Here is an 18,398-nt window from a genome sequence, read left to right on the forward strand (position 1 = left end):
CACTGGTAGCATGAATTTCTACCATTAGATTGTTGCTAGCTTTGGCAGCTATTCACAATCTAGTAATTCATCAAATGGATGTTAGAACAACTTTTTTGAATGGTGATCTTGATGAGGAAGTTTATATGAAGCAACCAGAAGGTTTTGTTTTGCCTGGAAATGAGCAAAAAGTGTGTAGACTTGTGAAATCATTGTATGGACTTAAACAAGCTCCAAAACAATGGCATTTGAAGTTTGACGAAGTTATTTTGTCTAATGGTTTTTCTTTAAACCAATCTGACAAATGTGTGTATAGCCATTTTGATTCATCTGGATCTGGTGTGATCATTTGCTTGTATGTAGATGATATGTTGATTTTTGGCACTGATCAAAATCAAGTGAACGTAACTAAGAATTTGTTATCTTCAAAGTATTCCATGAAGGATATGGGGGAGGCGGATGTAATCCTTAGAATAAGGATTAAATGGGTGAACAAGGGACTTGCTATTACACAGTCACATTACATTGAGAAAATTCTCAAACGGTTCAATTATAGTGAGTGTACACCCGTTAGCACCTCTATGGATTCAAGCATGAAGTTGATGCCTAATAGAGGCAGACCAGTTTCTCAACTTGAGTACTCGTAAGCTATTGGTTCTTTGATGTATGCTATGACTAGCACTCGTCCAGATATAGCTTTCACAGTGGGAAGATTGAGTAGATTTACTCATAATCCTATTACTCAACATTGGAAAGTGGTTCATCGTGTTTTCAAGTATTTGAAAGGAACCAAGGATTATTGTTTGTGTTATTCAGGATTTCCTTCGGTCTTGGAAGGATATTCTGATGCAAGTTGGATATCCAATAGAGAAGATCACTCTTCTACAACTGGTTGGGTATTCTTGCTTGGTGGAGGTGCTATATCATGGGCATCTAAAAAGCAATCTTGTATAACAAGTTCAACAATGGAATCTGAGTTTATTGCATTGGCTGCTGCAAGTAAGGAAGCATAATGGTTAAAGAATTTGATTTATGAGATTCCATTGTGGAGGAAACCGATTTCGCCATTATCTATCCGATGTGATAGTGTTTCTACTTTGAGTAAAGCTTATAGTCAAGTTTATAATGGTAAATCGAGATACATTGATGTTAAACATGGGATGATTAGAAATCTAATCATGGATGGTGTGATTTCGATTGAGTTTGTAAAATCACAACAAAATTTGGCGGACCATCTCACTAAGAGTTTGGCGCGAGACTTAGTGCACAAGTCTGTTATAGGGATGGGCTTAAAGTCCTTATAAATTCTTATGAATGAGACACCCAATTCCCCTCTAATACAATGTTCGAGGTTAAATTCAATGAGGAAAGCTTATTTATATGAATTAAAACACACATTAAAACATCCCAAGCTAATTGTGTTTGAACCTGTAGAGACCAGGATGAATTTGATTTCTTAATGATTCTTTTGATAAAATGTATACAGGTACATGAATAAAAGAATCACATATATGATCGTGAAGTATAGCCATACTTCAAAGAGCTTGGGACTTGGCTTTTATACGATCAAGAATGGATTGGGACATACGACTTTATAATTAGTGTCAAGTTATTTTGTTTTAGATTATTGTTAAACTAATGTGTATATTATCATCAGATATTCAAACGAGTTGATGGGTTCAATCTTTAAGATACCTTGATTTCTCGAATTTTTGAAATTGTAATATACTAACATGGAAATTCAATCGTATCGATATCTTCATCTATGCATTAGTTCCGTTTCTTTTTGTTTTAAGTTTGTTAATTCAAGGATTACACTAAAATAGGGGAGGATTGTTGGTGATTTTATCACCAAATACATTTTAGTGTAATGGATTTAACTAGTGTTTCAAGAACAATGTTTTAGTTATAATATAAGTTAGGAGGTGTATGAGTGCACACTTGTATTTACTAAACATTCTTGAAAGATGTCAACTAATCTCGTTATCCGTCGAGTGGATAAATTCCGGGAAAACAACTTCATTGAAACACAGAAAACCGGGAAACGTTTCTTGATTCATCTTCTTCAATTGATTCTGATTTTGTGCCTATAATCAGAATTATTGCATCAGGAATTATCATAAGTTTGGATTTCTTGATACCCAAGGCATATACGGTCGAAATATCAAATAAGGAAAGTGTTTACACGATTCCTGTTTGTAATCCAGATTTCCAATAACCCTATTTTAGTTTTTCTCTAACACTTACCAAAGCCAAAGAGAAGTTATACAAGATTCAAAGTAGTAAAAGGTACAAAGTATACAGAAAACCGAAAAAAGAGGAAGAAAAGCAAAAAAGAAAAATGGAAAAAAGACAGCCTTGAGAGTAAAGGCAGCACCAAGGTTTATCAATAGTAGAAACCAAGAAAACAGGTATTGCCTTTTGAGATGCTAATAATAAAATAGAGATACTGATAATGACTAATGAGTAACTGAAGATTAAGAAAAGCTAAATTCAAAAATCAACTTCTGTAACTAAAAATTAAGATTGTCACATTTTGTATTATAACACATTTTTCATGCTTTATAAATGTTAACTCATAAAATATATGATTATAAGGGATAACATTATAAGTTACATGCATGTTAAAAGATACAATTGCATTCTTCACAAAATCACTTATTATACAGAACACAAATAAACTCATTTGGTTTACAATATCAATGATTATAAAGGGCAACATATAATTTACTCTTTTGTTCTTATTATCGTAACAAACACCCCTGTATTTGTGACAAGAATTCATTAGCAATTTGACGAACCATGTACCCCCTATTGGAACATCTGTCCGTCGGTTCGGTTCGGTTCCATTATTTTAGTAACCGTTGTCACCCGTTCTGATTTCAACATTCTAGGAATCGTCGGTTCCGGTTCAGGTTTCGGGTACGCTCTATCCTACTCGAAACCTTCTTACCATCTAAAAACCAATTCTGATTGAAGAAAAACAAGCAAAGTCAAGAACACACGGTACAAATCGTATTTAATAGATTTACTCAGGTCATTCAATGCATAATCAAATGAGTTGTTTTGAGTTAGTTCCTCCTGAACAAAAGAACCACGGATCAAAAAAGGAACTCGGAATCATAATCTATTACCACTTTTGTTGGCTGAAATGAATAGGGTTCAATAACCAACTAAACCATAAAAAACTCTATAAAGTTATAATTAAAAAGAACAGAAAAGAAACAAATTAAGATGAAAATGAAACAACTCAAACTCTTGTTCTACAATAGTTAATTCGGATTTTAAGAATTCCCACCGATTAAAAAAACATATTCAATCCAGTAATTAAAAAACGTTGTTGATTTTTCCATCAATCTGAATTTTTTTACACCTAAACGAATCTTTAGAGAAATCCAAATGGATAGTTACATATCAACTATTATCATACTACTCGAACTGCATACTACATCACAATGTTAGGAAAGGTCTTGGCTTATTGAGTCTAAAAACATTGTTAGCATTTCCTTTGATCTTCATTGAATTCTTCTAAATCTTGCACAACATCAGTTTCGATATCATCAAAGTATCTATCACAATCTTCAATTCTTCTAACTGTGTAAGCAGTCACTACTTTAAACAGGTCAGCGGTGGAACAACTTCATGGATTACACCAAAATATTCATCTCATCCGAATGTACTTTGAGCTCACAACATTCCTCTAAAGGTGTTATTATTTCACCAAACATAGTTTGAATGTACAATACCACTCTACAGGTATTAATACACTATTTACGGTATCACTTGATAGATTTTATTTTATGATATCCTTTGATTGTTTTTCGATGTCAACTATCGTAAGTCTCCTTATCACTTCGAAAGTTTCATGTTAATTATAATATGGAAACTCTTTGGTTGTTGAATAGGAGCTTCACTTCTCGCCGGTTTCTGAATAGAAGCTTGACTTCCTGTCATTTGACTAGTAAAAGTAAGGCAAAAATGCTCCCTGTGGCCAACAACATCACAAGCAAAATATGTAACTGATGTGTGTAAAACAAACTTGTTTTATCCCTACTTTTAATTAATAAATTGAACACACAAAGGCAGTGAACCTGTCTTTTAGTGGTATAGATTAGTAAGTAAGGTATCGAACTCAGGGAACGGAAAATTAAACTAATAGCTAATTTTAACTAAAACAAATAATAAAAGTAAAGGGTTTTTCTCTAGTTTTGCAAGACTAGAAACTTAGACACACTAAATTAACTAATTAACTAAAGCAACAACTATTCACCAAATTTGATAAAGATGTTTCCATTTAGGTTCAACCAATTCACTCCTATGGTTATTTAAGTTTATGGTAGATTAATTGCTATTGGTTACCAATTATAATAGTTAGGTTCATGTTCATTACTCCTAACCCTTAGACAATTAACTAATTTAAGCGTTGATCAAGTGTTTAAACTAATTAATTCCCTAGATTAATTATTTGGATTAAATAAGATTTGTAGTGGTCAATTAAGTTATTAATTCAATTAACCTCTTGTTGATGGTTTCTCAAACAAGCTCACACATTAATCTTCCTATTTTCTTATTAATCTTAGTTTCATAATCATTAGTTCTAAGCATATGGTTTAGTATTCACATAGACATATGAGGTTAACAATTAAGAGATGTTCATGCAACCTAATTGCCTTCCAATTAACAGAAAATAGTAGTGATTAATACATAAGGTTCTTTAACAAACTTAATTTAATAAATCACTAATAGACAATTAAGCAAAAATCAATAATTAAACCATAGGAGTTCCTTGGTATTCCCCAAACAGAAACAAAAATGAATTTAGTTCATAATTGTAGTAGAAACAAACATAGAAAAAAAGTTTACTAAAGCTAACATATTCAATTCCTAAATCTAGGTGGTAGAATTAACCTAATTGCTTGAATTCTTCAAAAGATTGAAGCTTAGGGTTCCTTAGCGTCTTCTAGGGCTCTTAGTCGCAGCTAAACCTTCAAAAATCGCCAGAAGTGTAGTCCCATTAGATAAGGATTCGTCTTTTATAGATATCCCAAAACAGGGTGTACTCGGCGAGTAGCAGAACCAACTCGCCGAGTAGGTCCATACTTATCCGTCTTGAATCAGCATTCGTAGTTATCTTCTGGAACATCCTCGTGTACTCGCCGAGTAGAGTCGATCTACTCGCCGAGTAGATGACCTTTTTCACTCTTTGATCTTCAATTGCTTCCCTTTCCTCCCTTTTACTTCCAAGCATATCTTCTGGACTGAAAACAAAATTCACAACATTTAAAGTACCTTTTGTCCACATTGTTCACATAATTAATTAAAAATACTAAAAATATATGCTAAAGAATTAACTAATTATGCACATATCAAAATACCCCACACTTGACTTTTGCTTGCCCCCAAGCAAAACTAAATTTTAAACATATTAGAATCACATATAATAACTCCAATCCAACCCAGCCATTATGCCAAGACCGCAACGCATGCATTTGTGTCTAAAATTTCCTAAAAACCCCCCATACGTCAAATACTCACAATCCTCATAAACATTCGCCCACTCACCCCGAACTATGCTCATTTTATGCAACCCTCCGAATCCATCCTCAGAAAACCTCTTTACCCTCAAGGTATTTTTAATTGAGCAACCCAAGCATACATATTCTAGAATTACAACTTTTCGATACCACTATGGAGCTCTTTGAATTCTTCACTTTCTTGATAATTTGACCTTTGATATCTTTGAATTCACCACCTTGTATTGATTGACTTTTGGTATCTTCCACTCTTTGAATTTCTTGGAATTTTGATCTTTAGATCTTTACTTCATTTGCTCCAAAATTCTTATAACTTTTTCTAGTAATTCTTTTTTTTTTCATGTATTTCTCAATTTTTTCACTCAAATCCCTACATGCTGAAGCAGGGGCGCTCAATCTCAACCTTTATTGGCTAATGATAAAAAATTTCCTGCATACATTTCAGGTTTAGGCTGCTAAACATATTGCATCCCTCAGGCTAAGCAAGGTTGTGTTTTTGTCTCATGATTTCACTGAAATAGGGAAGCCACAAATGCACTAGAACGTATATATGCTCAACTAAACATTTGAGTTTTCATGTAATTATTAACACAATTCTAACATGGAATCCTAATTTTTTTTTTACCAAAATTTTCTAAATTAAGACCTAAGCGTTTTTGGTATGCAACAATTTTAAAAATTAGCCTAAATTAAGATTCTAAGTATTCTAAGATGTGATTAACCCCCTACCCCACACTTATTTTATGCAATGCCCTCATTGCATATTATGCCAACTAAAAATGCAAATAAAGAAAAAGTTGGAACAAACTCCCTTGGGGTAGCAGTCGCTAGGTTGACACTCCCCTCTTTAGCTCCTTCTTCTATTGACTTTAGCCATGGGAACAGCTCATCCATGGCACGGGTGTCATACGTCTCATGTGGTTGATAGCTTGAAAACTCCATGGAACAGGGTTGTTGGAAAATCTTCAGTAGTAATTCATAAAGAGTGTATGAATGTTGCAATAAAAATAGCCAGAGTAATTCAGAAACTCCTCAAGCAGCAGGCTACTCGGCGAGTAGGCTTGAAGACTCGGCAAGTAGAACTCGATGGCAAATCAGTTTGTGTAAAAGCATATGTACTCGTCGAGTAGTGTTAGTGCACTCGGCGAGTAGGGCGTGTATTTCCAGATCTCTTCTAATTGTTGTATATCTCGACTTTGGTGTTGAAATGGAAATATAAATGTACTCTCACTCGAATTTCCTAAGCAACAACACTCCATAAAACTCTTGACTCGTACAGACTCAATCCTAGGGACAAGACTCCATAATTACTCAAAAGTCTCCTACTCCTCTCTTGACCCTTCCTAATTAGCATGCTTCCTATCTTCAATACCTGAAAAGAAAACTAACAGTGACACTAATATTTCAACCACCATAACAAAATCCAAAATGTCAACAATTGTTTTAGAACAAAACATCATAAATAAATAAAAAACAAAGTCTTCAATCTTCCTCTTCCATTCCAGCTCCTCCTGCTCCACTTCCTCCCTCTCCATCCCTTCTTCGCATCCTCTCATCCCAATCCATGATGTAAGGGTAACCGGGTCCAGGTCTCGGGGCAATGTGCATTTGTTGGAAAAGATACTCGAAAGATTGATTAGTGTAGTTAACCCCTCGCCCAATATCATCCAAGTAGTGTCGGTACTCTACTTGGTTCCAACCATCATTATCCTCCACCGGAATAACCGGTGGTTCTTCCCGCACCCGTTCGCTCCTTGGCCTAACCCGCCTTCCCGACTCCTCGAGGACAGCCGGCTCATCTTCATTCGGAATAGTAAAGGAATCACCAAAATTTTCAACTATCCGCGCCCTCCTATAAAGTGCAGTGTTGAATGGAGGAGGGTGGATAACCGTTAGTGCTTGAGCTTGCGGAAAATCCAAGATCCCAAATGATTTGGCAAGTCGGGTAATAAACATGCCCCCATTTATCTTCGAATTTATCTTCTCATTGACCGCCCCCTCCGCAAGAAATTTGGCAATGCAGTAACTAAGGTTGCAGAAAACGTCTGGAGTGATGATACTCCACAAGTAGAAGATGTCAAGGGTGGGAACATTGTCCCCATCCTTCTGCATGTTTATCGTGCTTGCTACGAACCGGTGAATGAGTCGGTGGATCGAAGAACGGATGTGACCTTCTTGCGTAGTGGAAGGTATGTAGACTCGGTTAGCAATTGTACTCCACCATGTAGATGCCACCACCTCCTCGGGAAGTTCTTTGTAAGTATTTTCCAAGAAGGCTTCAAAATAATCCGTCATCACCATGTCTTGGTCATAAATACCCAACCGCCAAGAGAACTCGACCATGCTGCATTGTCGCAGCTCCCCGCCCAAAGAGAACGAGATCGTGTTAGGATTGTAAAACTCACTACCACCTTGGAATGAGATGGTAGCAAAGAATTCCCAGCACAACTCCGTGTATACCGGCTCTTGGATTTTGAACAATTGCAACCAACCATCACAAGTGATGTTGGCATATCCCAAATTACAATCTTTCACCAAGTATGGGGTGAGTTCTTCTTCCAAGCCAACATTGCCCATCCATCCCCAATCCACTGCATTCGGAAGGTGGATTTCCTTCTGTAGAAGTGCTTCCAATCTGTTTAGAGCTCGTGTTTAGGATGATTTGGAGGTGATTTGTTGAAAAGCTAACCATGGCATATCACCATGGCTTCCCCCACGTGAAGATTGGCCTGTTCTTGCCATGCTACCTGCATACACATATCAAGAACACAGCAACCAACAACACCTAGTAATTAAAACAAAAAAATTGTGATCTGACTGTGACCTACTCGCCGAGTACACGAACCTACTCGGCGAGTAGTATGAACTCCTTGACAGATCGAGATCGGATCTGTGTAATCTGTGCACTAGTCCAAATTGTTCATAGGGTTTTGTTATAAATACTTATCTAACCATAGATCTTGAAGAAATTTCTCCTAACAACATCTAATTCATGACTAAATCAAAACCCTAGATTTTGGGAAAAACTCCCCAAATCCGAAATCACATCAAAATCTGGGCAGATCTGTGATAAAAATTGAACCTTTCATGAAATTAAAGGGTAAAGATGTTACCTTGTTGCTTGAATGAAGAGAAACAAGTAGAAAATTGGAGAGATCTTGAAAAGTGCTTTGAGAGGCGGCTGAGAGAGTGCTCGGCGAGTAATGGGATGAAATGGTGAATAATAACGTTTTTTATAGATTTTATTTCACTGGATTTGAACCGGCTACTCGCCGAGTAGAATGGGTCTACTCGCCGAGTAGACGCGCTTATTATCGACTTTTGACTGAAAACGGGCACTTACTCGCCGAGTAGATGTCACAGGTTGAAAAAATTTTGTATTTTTGGAAAAATTAATGTATCAATCCATTTGTTTAGCCCATCCACCCCACACTCTAAGCATAGCTTGTCCTCAAGCATTTACAGACATAAAATAGATGAAGAAGAATGAAAAAAAAAACAAAATGAAAAATAAAGAAAAGGAAAGAAAATGCAAACTTGAGACTCGGGTTGCCTCCCGAGAAGAGCTTCTTTTGATGGAGTCATTAGCTGGACTCCGCCCCGTCTACGTATTTGCAATCCCGCACAGTAGCAACTCCTCCAATCCTTCATTCTGGGGGACACCTTCTTCATATTTCTTTACTCTATGACCATTGACTTTGAATGGTGTGCCGTCTCTTGATATCAACTCTATAGCCCCGTGTGGAAACACCGTCTTGACCACAAAGGGACCTTCCCACCTTGATTTGAGTTTGCCCGAGAAAAGTTTTAATCGGGAATTGAAAAGCAATACCTTTTGGCCTTCGTAAATGTCTTTGCTCTTAATCCTTTTATCATGCCATTTCTTGGTCATTTCTTTATAGAGCCAAGAACTAGAATAGGCATCATTCCTTAGCTCTTCAAGGGCATTCATTTGCATCAACCGGTTGCTCTTTAATTCTTCTATCTCGAAGTTGCACCTCTTTAAAGCCCAATATGCCTTATGCTCGATTTCGACTGGTAAATGGCATTGCTTTCCATAAACTAACCTATATGGTGTAGTACCAATAGGTGTTTTGAAATCTATACGAAATGCCCATAGCGCATCATCCAATTTATCCGACCATTCCTTGCGGTTACTTCCCACCGATTTCTCTAAAATACGCTTCAAGGCTCGATTGGTCACTTCGGTTTGTCCACTAGTTTGTGGATGGTATGACGTGGAGAACTTATGGGTAACCCCATATTTCTTGAGCACCTTTTCCAATTGATCATTGGCAAAATGTCTGCCTCGGTCACTGATTAAATCCTTCGGAACACCAAACCGTGAGAATAGCTTCTTCAAGAATCGTACCACTACCCGTCCGTCATTTGTTGGTAAAGCTTGCGCCTCCGCCCATTTTGAGACATAATCGACCGCCACTAGTATGTACTTGTTTCCTTTGGATGTGGGAAAAGGTCCCATGAAGTCAATGCCCCATACGTCGAACACCTCGCACACTTGGATGCTATGTTGTGGCATTTCTTTTCGAGATGAAATGTTTCCCACCCTTTGACAAGCATCACATTCTTTGACATATTGGGCTGCATCCTTAAAGATTGTAGGCCAATAGAACCCAATGTCAAAGATCTTCTTTGCAGTATAGTGTGCTCCATGATATCCTCCCGTGGGCCCGCTATGGCAATGTTCTAATATTCTTCGACTTTCCTACCTGAACACACATCTTCGTATGATTCCATCCGCACAGCTTCGAAAGAGGTATGGGTCATCCCAAAAGTAATATTTGATCTCCGCAAAGAATTTCTTCTTTTGTTGACTACTATAGTCCTTCGGGATGTAATTTGTAGCTAAATAATTAGCTATGTCTGCGAACCATGGCTCCTCTCCCACTGACACCATAATGTATTCATCCGGAAAGTCGTCTCCATCCTTATCTTCTTGCAATTGCGGGTTCTCGAGCCTAGATAAATAATCAGCCGCTACATTCTCCATTCCTTTCTTGTCCCGTATTTCGATGTCGAATTCTTGAAGAAGCAGCACCCATCGTATCAGTCTTGGCTTAGCATCCTGTTTGGAAAACAAATACTTGATAGCCGAGTGGTCAGTAAAAACAGTGGTTTTAGATAAAACCAAGTAAGGGCGAAATTTGTCAAAAGTATAAACCACAGCTAACAATTCTTTTTCAGTAGTAGTGTAATTCTCTTGGGCTGGGTTTAAGGTCTTGCTAGCATAGTAGATGGGTTGAAAGTGCTTATCAACCCTTTGACCAAGGACCGCTCCTAATGCATAGTCACTAGCATCACACATGATCTCAAAGGGTAAGTTCCAATTTGGTGCAATAATGATCGGGGCATTAGTTAATTTTTCCTTTAGAAATTCAAAGGCCTCTAAACACTCTTTAGTAAAATTAAAGGGTGCATCTTTAAGTAATAATTGTGTTAGAGGTTTCGTGATTTTGGAAAAATCCTTTATAAAATGCCGGTAAAAACCTACGTGTCCCAAAAAACTCCTAATGCCCTTCACATTAGTTGGTGGGGGTAATTTGGCAATGGTGTCAATCTTTGCTCGATCCACCTCAATTCCCTTTTTGGAGACTTTGTTTCCCAAAACTATACCCTCCTTGACCATGAAGTGACATTTTTCCCAATTTAGGACCAAGTCGGTTTTCTCACACCTAGCAAGCATTGAATCAAGATTTGTGAGACAGTCATGGAAAGAAGATCCGAATACAGAAAAGTCATCCATAAAGACCTCCATGAATTTTTCCACCATATCATGGAATATGGCGGTCATACACCTTTGAAATGTCGCAGGTGCATTGCAAAGTCCAAAAGGCATGCGTCTATAGGCGAAAGTCCCACTTGGGCATGTGAATGTGGTCGTTTCTTGGTCCATTGGGTCTATGGGTATATGAAAATACCCTGAAAACCCATCTAAAAAGCAATAATAGCTATGGCCCGATAGTCTCTCTAACATTTGATCTATGGAAGGTAGGGGGAAATGGTCTTTACGAGTGGCATCGTTTAGCTTTCGATAATCGATGCACACTCGCCAACCGGTTACCGTTCTTGTCGGAATTAACTCGTTCTTTTCGTTGGTGATGACCGTCATTCCTCCTTTCTTGGGAACCACTTAGACCGGACTCACCCATGGACTATCGGAAATGGAGTAGATGATTCCTGCATCTAAGAGTTTGACCACCTCCTTCTTGACGACTTCTTGCATGTTCGGGTTCAATCTTCTTTGGTGTTGCACCACCGGCCTTGCTCCTTCTTCTAGATTGATTTTGTGAGAGCAATAGGATGGGCTTATTCCCTTGATGTCGGAGATGCTCCATGCAATGGCTCGTTTCTGTTTCTTCAACACGTGTACAAGTTCCTCCTTTTCCATCTTGGATAGATCCGAGGCTATGATTACTAGCTTCTGATTTCCTTCTTCCAGAAAGGCATACTCCAGATGGTCAGGTAACGTTTTAAGCTTTTTTTGGTTGTTCTTAGTGACGGACTCGCCGAGTGCAGGTGTGGTACTCGGCGAGTTTGCAGCTGCATTCACGACTTCTGTCTTCTCTTTAGATGTACTCGGCGAGTAGATCGGCCCTACTCGGCGAGTAGGGCTGTCAGATTGCTTCATTAATTCTTCATACTCTGCTTCTTCCAACAGTCTTTCAATCTTTAATAAATCCTTTTCTGGATCAAATGCTTCATCTAAAGCTGCAAACTTGCTGGAATCTTCAGGTATGTCTTCCTCCAAAAGTTCGTCGAGCATGTCGATTGAGAATGTCGTGTCGTCACTACTCCTAGAGTACTTCATAGCTTGGTCTACCCCGAATGTTACTGAATCATCCCCAACTCGCAAGGTGAGCTTAGAATCTCTCATGTCTACGATGGCGCTATCTGTGTTGAGGAAAGGCCTTCCAAGTATGATTGGCACTTGTGGATCCGCCTCCATGTCTAGAATGATGAAATCAGCTGGAAAAACAAATTTGTCCACTTTTACTAGAAAATATTCACATATGCCTCTTGGGAAGGTGACTGTCTTGTTTGCCAAATGAATTGCCATGCGAATTGGCCTTGGCTCCGGGAGGTCTAGCTTCTTAAAGAATGAGTATGGCATAAGATTCACACTTGCTCCAGAATCAGCTAAGGCATGAATTGCAGCCAAGTTGCCAAATTAGCAAGGTAAAGTTAAGCTCCCCGGATCACCCTTCTTCTTTGGTAGCTTGTTTAGCATTGCGGCGGAGCAGTTCTCATTAAGCACTACCTTCTGCACTTCCTCCATCTTTCTTCTATTGGTGAGGAGTTCCTTTAGGAACTTTGCATACTTGGGCATTTGCATGACGGCTTCAATGAAAGGAATGTTGATTTGAAGAGTTTTAATGTGGTCTAGAAACTTCTGATATTCCTCTTCCTGCTTCTCTTTCTTGGCTCGGGCTGGGTATGGCATTGGAGGCTGGTAAGGCTTTACGGGAGGTTGTTCATTCGTTTTTGATGGGGTACTCGCCGAGTCCATCGGCCCTACTCGGCGAGTAGGACTCTCAGATTGTGATTCTTGGTTTTCTGCTTGTTCTTCCGTTCCTTCCTTCTGCGAGTCCCTGGTTGCTTCAGTTCGAATGGGGGCCAGGGGAGTGATGATCTTCCCACTTCTCGTTGTGACAATGTTTATTTGCACGCCTCGTGGGTTGTTTTCGGTTTTGCTAGGAAGTTCACCCGGTGACCTTTAGTTAAGTTGTTGAGCAAGTTGCCCAAGCTGCGTTTCTATATTGTGGATGGATGCTTGCTGGTTCCTGAGCATGGTTCTTGTTTCTTGGATAGCAGCATCATGGTCACTATGCCTTTTTTCGGAAGCAGCCACAAATTTAGTAAGCATATCTTCCAAGCTTGGCTTCCTTTCTTGCACCGGCTCCTCCTTTTGATAAAATCCTCTCCCTTTTTGTCTATACTTCTCCTCATTGGCCTTCTTGTACTCTTCATAGGGAAGCCACTCTTTCTTTTTTTTGCGCCAGTCTTCATCATATCGGTCTCCGCTCGAATAACACGCTTGCGCCTTCTTGTTGCCATTCTCATCCAAATCGCAATCTCTAGTGAGGTGAGGTCCATTGCAGTTTTCACAACCCACCCGAATAGCATGGATAGTTTGATCCATTTTGTCCATTCTCCTATCCATGGTTTTTAACATAGCCATGACCGCGCATAAGTCTTCAGTAGCAGCATAAGCGGCTCCCCTCGTGACATCATGCCTAGGATTGTGGTATTCTCTAGAGTGTTTAGAGAATTCTTCAATCAATTCTTTAATCACCGGGGGTGGCTTCTTTGTAAGTGGGCCTTGCAAGTCTAGCAACTACCGGGTTGTGACATTGACTCCATCATAGAAGATGGAAACTTCTTGCTGGCTGTTTAGATCATGGTGTGGGCAATTTCTTAGCAGACTTTTGTACCTCTCCCATGCTTCATATAGCGACTCTCTAGCTTGTTGTTCAAAGTTTGCAATGGCCTTTTTCAGTTTGGCTATCTTGGAAGGTGGGCAAAAGTGATCAATGAATTCTTCCTTCATCTTGGCCCAAGTAGTGACTGATCCGGGGGGAAGTGACTTGAGCCAGTCTTTACCAGCACCCTTGAAGGTTACCGGAAGCATACGAAGTAGTTGAGTTTCGCGGGTTACATTTGGAATATTCAAGTAATCAGCTACATCATTGACTTCATCCAAGTGTTTGTAGGCATCTTCATGATCTTTCCCATAGAAAGGTATTTCCTTGAGTGAAGCTAGGATATGACCTTTTAGCTTGAAGGTAGCAGTCGCGGGAATTGCGGGTTGCACAAGTCCCGGGCCATTGTCGTCGCGCATCCTCTTCTTCCATTCTCCCATGGGGATTTCATCAATGTTAGCCATTGTAAACGCTAACTCTTCCTCCGACTCGGTTTCTTGCTCGTACGTTGCCTCCTCTTCTTCCTCGGTCTCGTACCCAATATCTTCTTGAATTGGCTCCTCAATTATCAAAGAAGCGCTAGAAGCTCCTGATTTACTGCTCTTCTTTTTCCCAAAAACGGTCTTCAAGTTGGATAATGGTGATTTCTTTGGTGTACTTGAACTCTCCACGTCCTTTCCTTTGTTTCTTTTCAATGCGGATTCGGGATCTTCAAATGGGGGTACCAGTGGTGTGTTTGATCCTCTGGTCATGAAAGTCCTGCAATCAATAGAATAAAAAGCGTAAAAAGAACAAAAAGATTGTACTAAAGTAAAAATCTACTGCTGACTAAACTGCTACTCGCCGAGTAGGTGCGATTGCACTTGGCGAGTATCAGTGGTATTTTAAAAAAATTTTATAAATTTAATACTAAACTAAAACAGATACTAACACCTAATTACTAATTACTAATTTGCAATAAATGAGCTTTATGCAAGTAAACTCACACAAAGGATCGAAAAAATTAGGAATTAGCTTAATTATTTAGAACCGTTCCCCAGCAACGGCGCCAAAAAATTGATGTGTGTAAAACAAACTTGTTTTATCCCTACTTTTAATTAATAAATTGAACACACAAAGGCAGTGAACCTGTCTTTTACTGGTATAGATTAGTAAGTAAGGTATCGAACTCAGGGAACGGAAAATTAAACTACTAGCTAATTTTAACTAAAACAAATAATAAAAGTAAAGTGTTTTTCTCTAGTTTTGCAAGACTAGAAACTTAGACACACTAAATTAACTAATTAACTAAAGCAACAACTATTCACCAAATTTGATAAAGATGTTTCCATTTCGGTTCAACCAATTCACTCCTATGGTTATTTAAGTTTATGGTAGATTAATTGCTATTGGTTACCAATTATAATAGTTAGGTTCATGTTCATTACTCCTAACCCTTAGACAATTAACTAATTTAAGCGTTGATCAAGTGTTTAAACTAATTAATTTCCTAGATTAATTATTTGGATTAAATAAGATTTGTAATGGTCAATTAAGTTATTAATTCAATTAACCTCTTGTTGATGGTTTCTCAAACAAGCTCACACATTAATCTTCCTATTTTCTTATTAATCTTAGTTTCATAATCATTACTTCTAAGCATATGGTTTAGTATTCACATAGACATATGAGGTTAACAATTTAGAGATGTTCATGCAACCTAATTGCCTTCCAATTAACAGAAAATAGTAGTGATTAATACATAAGGTTCTTTAACAAACTTAATTTAATAAATCACCAATAGACAATTAAGCAAAACTCAATAATTAAACCATAGGAGTTCCTTGGTATTCCCCAAACAGAAACAAAAACGAATTTAGTTCATAATTGCAGTAGAAACAAACATAGAAACAAAGTTTACTAAAGCTAACATATTCAATTCCTAAATCTAAGTGGTAGAATTAACCTAATTGCTTGAATTCTTCAAAAGATTGAAGCTTAGGGTTCCTTAGCGTCTTCTAGGGCTCTTAGTCGCAGCTAAACCTTCAAAAATCACCAGGAGTGTAGTCACATTAGATAAGGATTCGTCTTTTATAGATATCCCAAAACAGGGTGTACTCGGTGAGTAGCAGAACCAACTCGCCGAGTAGGTCCATACTTATCCGTCTTGAATCAGCAGTCGTAGTTATCTTCTGGAACATCCTCGTTTACTCGCCGAGTAGAGTCAATCTACTCGCCGAGTAGATGACCTTTTTCACTCTTTGATCTTCAATTGCTTCCCTTTCCTCCCTTTTACTTCCAATCATATCTTCTGGACTGAAAACAAAATTCACAACATTTTAAGTACCTTTTGTCCACATTGTTCACATAATTAATTAAAAATACTAAAAATATATGCTAAAGAATTAACTAATTATGCACATATCAGTAACATTCTTCATCGGATGATTCTTTCCATAATTTCGACACGATGATGATTGAAGAGAAAAAGATTGCGACCTACCGCAGCCACGAGGGGTATTATGAGTTTGCACTTGTTTACCAGGTTCAGTTCGAACAAATTTAGCTAGTGGAATTGAGGAAATAGGAGTAGTTCGATCAATACGTGGATGCTTCGAAACAGAAAGAGTGGCATCACGTATTTCTAAGTCATGCTCTCGCTTTTGAGCATACTTAAAAAAAATTTCAAATGACAGAATATCCCGATTAGCCACGAAATCGTGGATTCCATACCGTAGTCCATCTAGGAATAACTGAATACTATCGTCTTCAGTTGGCAAATACTTTGTAGCAAACCGTGCTTTTTGATTGAATTGGGTTTCATAATCAATCACAGAGCACAATACTTCCCTAGCAAATGAGTTTTGAACATTTCCCAGGATAAACTCTCCTGGTCAAACCCGTTGAGAGCTTCATATGTTTCTTCCCATCATACCAAGGCTTCTCCAATGAACATTGCAGAAGCATAATTAGCATTGTCTTCATTATCCACATGAGAGATACGATATACTTTCTCTGTGTTCTGAATCCAAGTTATAACAACTATGGGATTAAGGACACTAGAAAACTCTGTAGCACCACTACTCTTGAAAGTTTTGAATGAAGGATGTCTCGTCTCTCCTTTTGAAGATTCTTCGGTGACTTTCTCTTTTCCTTTATCACCATTCTTTTTGTGTTCTTCGAGAGTCTGCCGAATAACACCAATAAGTTTACCCAATAGTCGCTCCTCACGAAGAGATACTGGAGTTTTTATTTCATCAGGTTAAGGATCTCCACCCACCTCTGGTGTATGGCTACTCACCTGTTTAACCATTGCTCTGCAATATGGAGTAACATCGTATTTTAAAATATTAGGGTTCATCATTACCTAATACTCTACTTAAGCCTTTCCTAAGTTTTGTATCTGATGGAACCTTGTCTCTCGTAAGACCTTGCTTCTGCTTCACGGATGAACTCTTCTTGGTTGCCTGCTTATCACTGCAAGATCACAGAGAACAAGGGCCGTCAGCCGCTTTCCGGGAGGGGCTCCCGGAAAGACGCTCTGATGGCCAATTTAGGGGATGATTTAGGGTTTGTGTATGCGTTCTCTAGAAGGGCCAGAGAACTTACCTCGCTGTTCTGAGAGTGCATCCTTTTATACCTAGCGCTCCTACCTGGTCCGTACCAGATAGGATCGCTTTTGGAGAGACAGGATCAGAGGCGCTGATTGGAGGGCCGTGCGCCCTCAACCGCTAGAGCGCTATCATTGGCTCCTACGGTAATGCTCTGATCCTATTATTTGTCTCATTACCGTACCTTTTGTCTTGGATCAAAAGCCGTCACTTGGAGGGCGCGAGCCTTCCGCCTGGGCGTTTCACTCCCGGGGGCGCCAGCGGGCGCTGAGCCTGCTAGGCTGGGCCTGGCTGGTGTGCCCGGCTCTAGGGCTTGGACGCGGCTCTGCTGTGATTTCCTAGGAACACCATAAAGTCCCCCAATCCAGTAGTCGTAGCGTTGCAGTGCTAGTTACGGCGTTCTGGACTTAATTAATTGACGCGTGTTCGTTTTCCTCTATCCGCCACTCTGTTTTTAATGGCGACGTGACTGCGCGTGACTGCTGGCAGTTACATCATTATGTCAGATATTTAAATGTACCGCTTCTTCCCCTTCTTTATTATGGTATTTGCACAGTTTCTTTCGCTTCACCTGTTCCTCCCTTTCTCTTCGTGCTCATCCTTCTTTCCCTTTCATGGCTAACCTTCCTGGAATCGTCCCTTCTGCTGCCGAGTATCGACAATTGGAGACCACATCTGGCTTATCCTCCTTAGAAGGTGTGGAATTTCCCTCTCCTGGTTCTAGCATCTCTTCCCCTCCCCATGGCAAAATTGGGGTTTTCCTGAAAACCCTGGACGCCGGTATATGATTTCCCTTGACGGACTTTCAGGAGGAAGTCCTTCAAAAGGATGGTTGTAGTCTTCAGATGTTGACC

The 18,398-nt window shown here is 39.0% G+C and overlaps 1 non-coding gene and 1 pseudogene across 1 annotated transcript; both read left to right on the forward strand.

Annotated features, from left to right (window-relative positions):
- Positions 1 to 650: 650 nt before the first annotated feature.
- On the forward strand, positions 651 to 992 carry LOC145009406 (secreted RxLR effector protein 161 pseudogene; annotated as a pseudogene).
- A 12,935-nt stretch (positions 993 to 13,927) lies between these two features.
- LOC145013547 (small nucleolar RNA R71) lies at positions 13,928 to 14,034 on the forward strand. The gene has a single exon (XR_013665099.1). It is a non-coding gene; the product is annotated as a small nucleolar RNA R71 (small nucleolar RNA).
- The last annotated feature ends 4,364 nt before the right edge of the window (positions 14,035 to 18,398 follow it).

This window comes from Lactuca saligna, chromosome 8 (genome assembly GCF_052625555.1).
Source record: "Lactuca saligna cultivar CGN05327 chromosome 8, ASM5262555v1, whole genome shotgun sequence".
NCBI classification, from domain to species: Eukaryota; Viridiplantae; Streptophyta; class Magnoliopsida; order Asterales; family Asteraceae; genus Lactuca; species Lactuca saligna.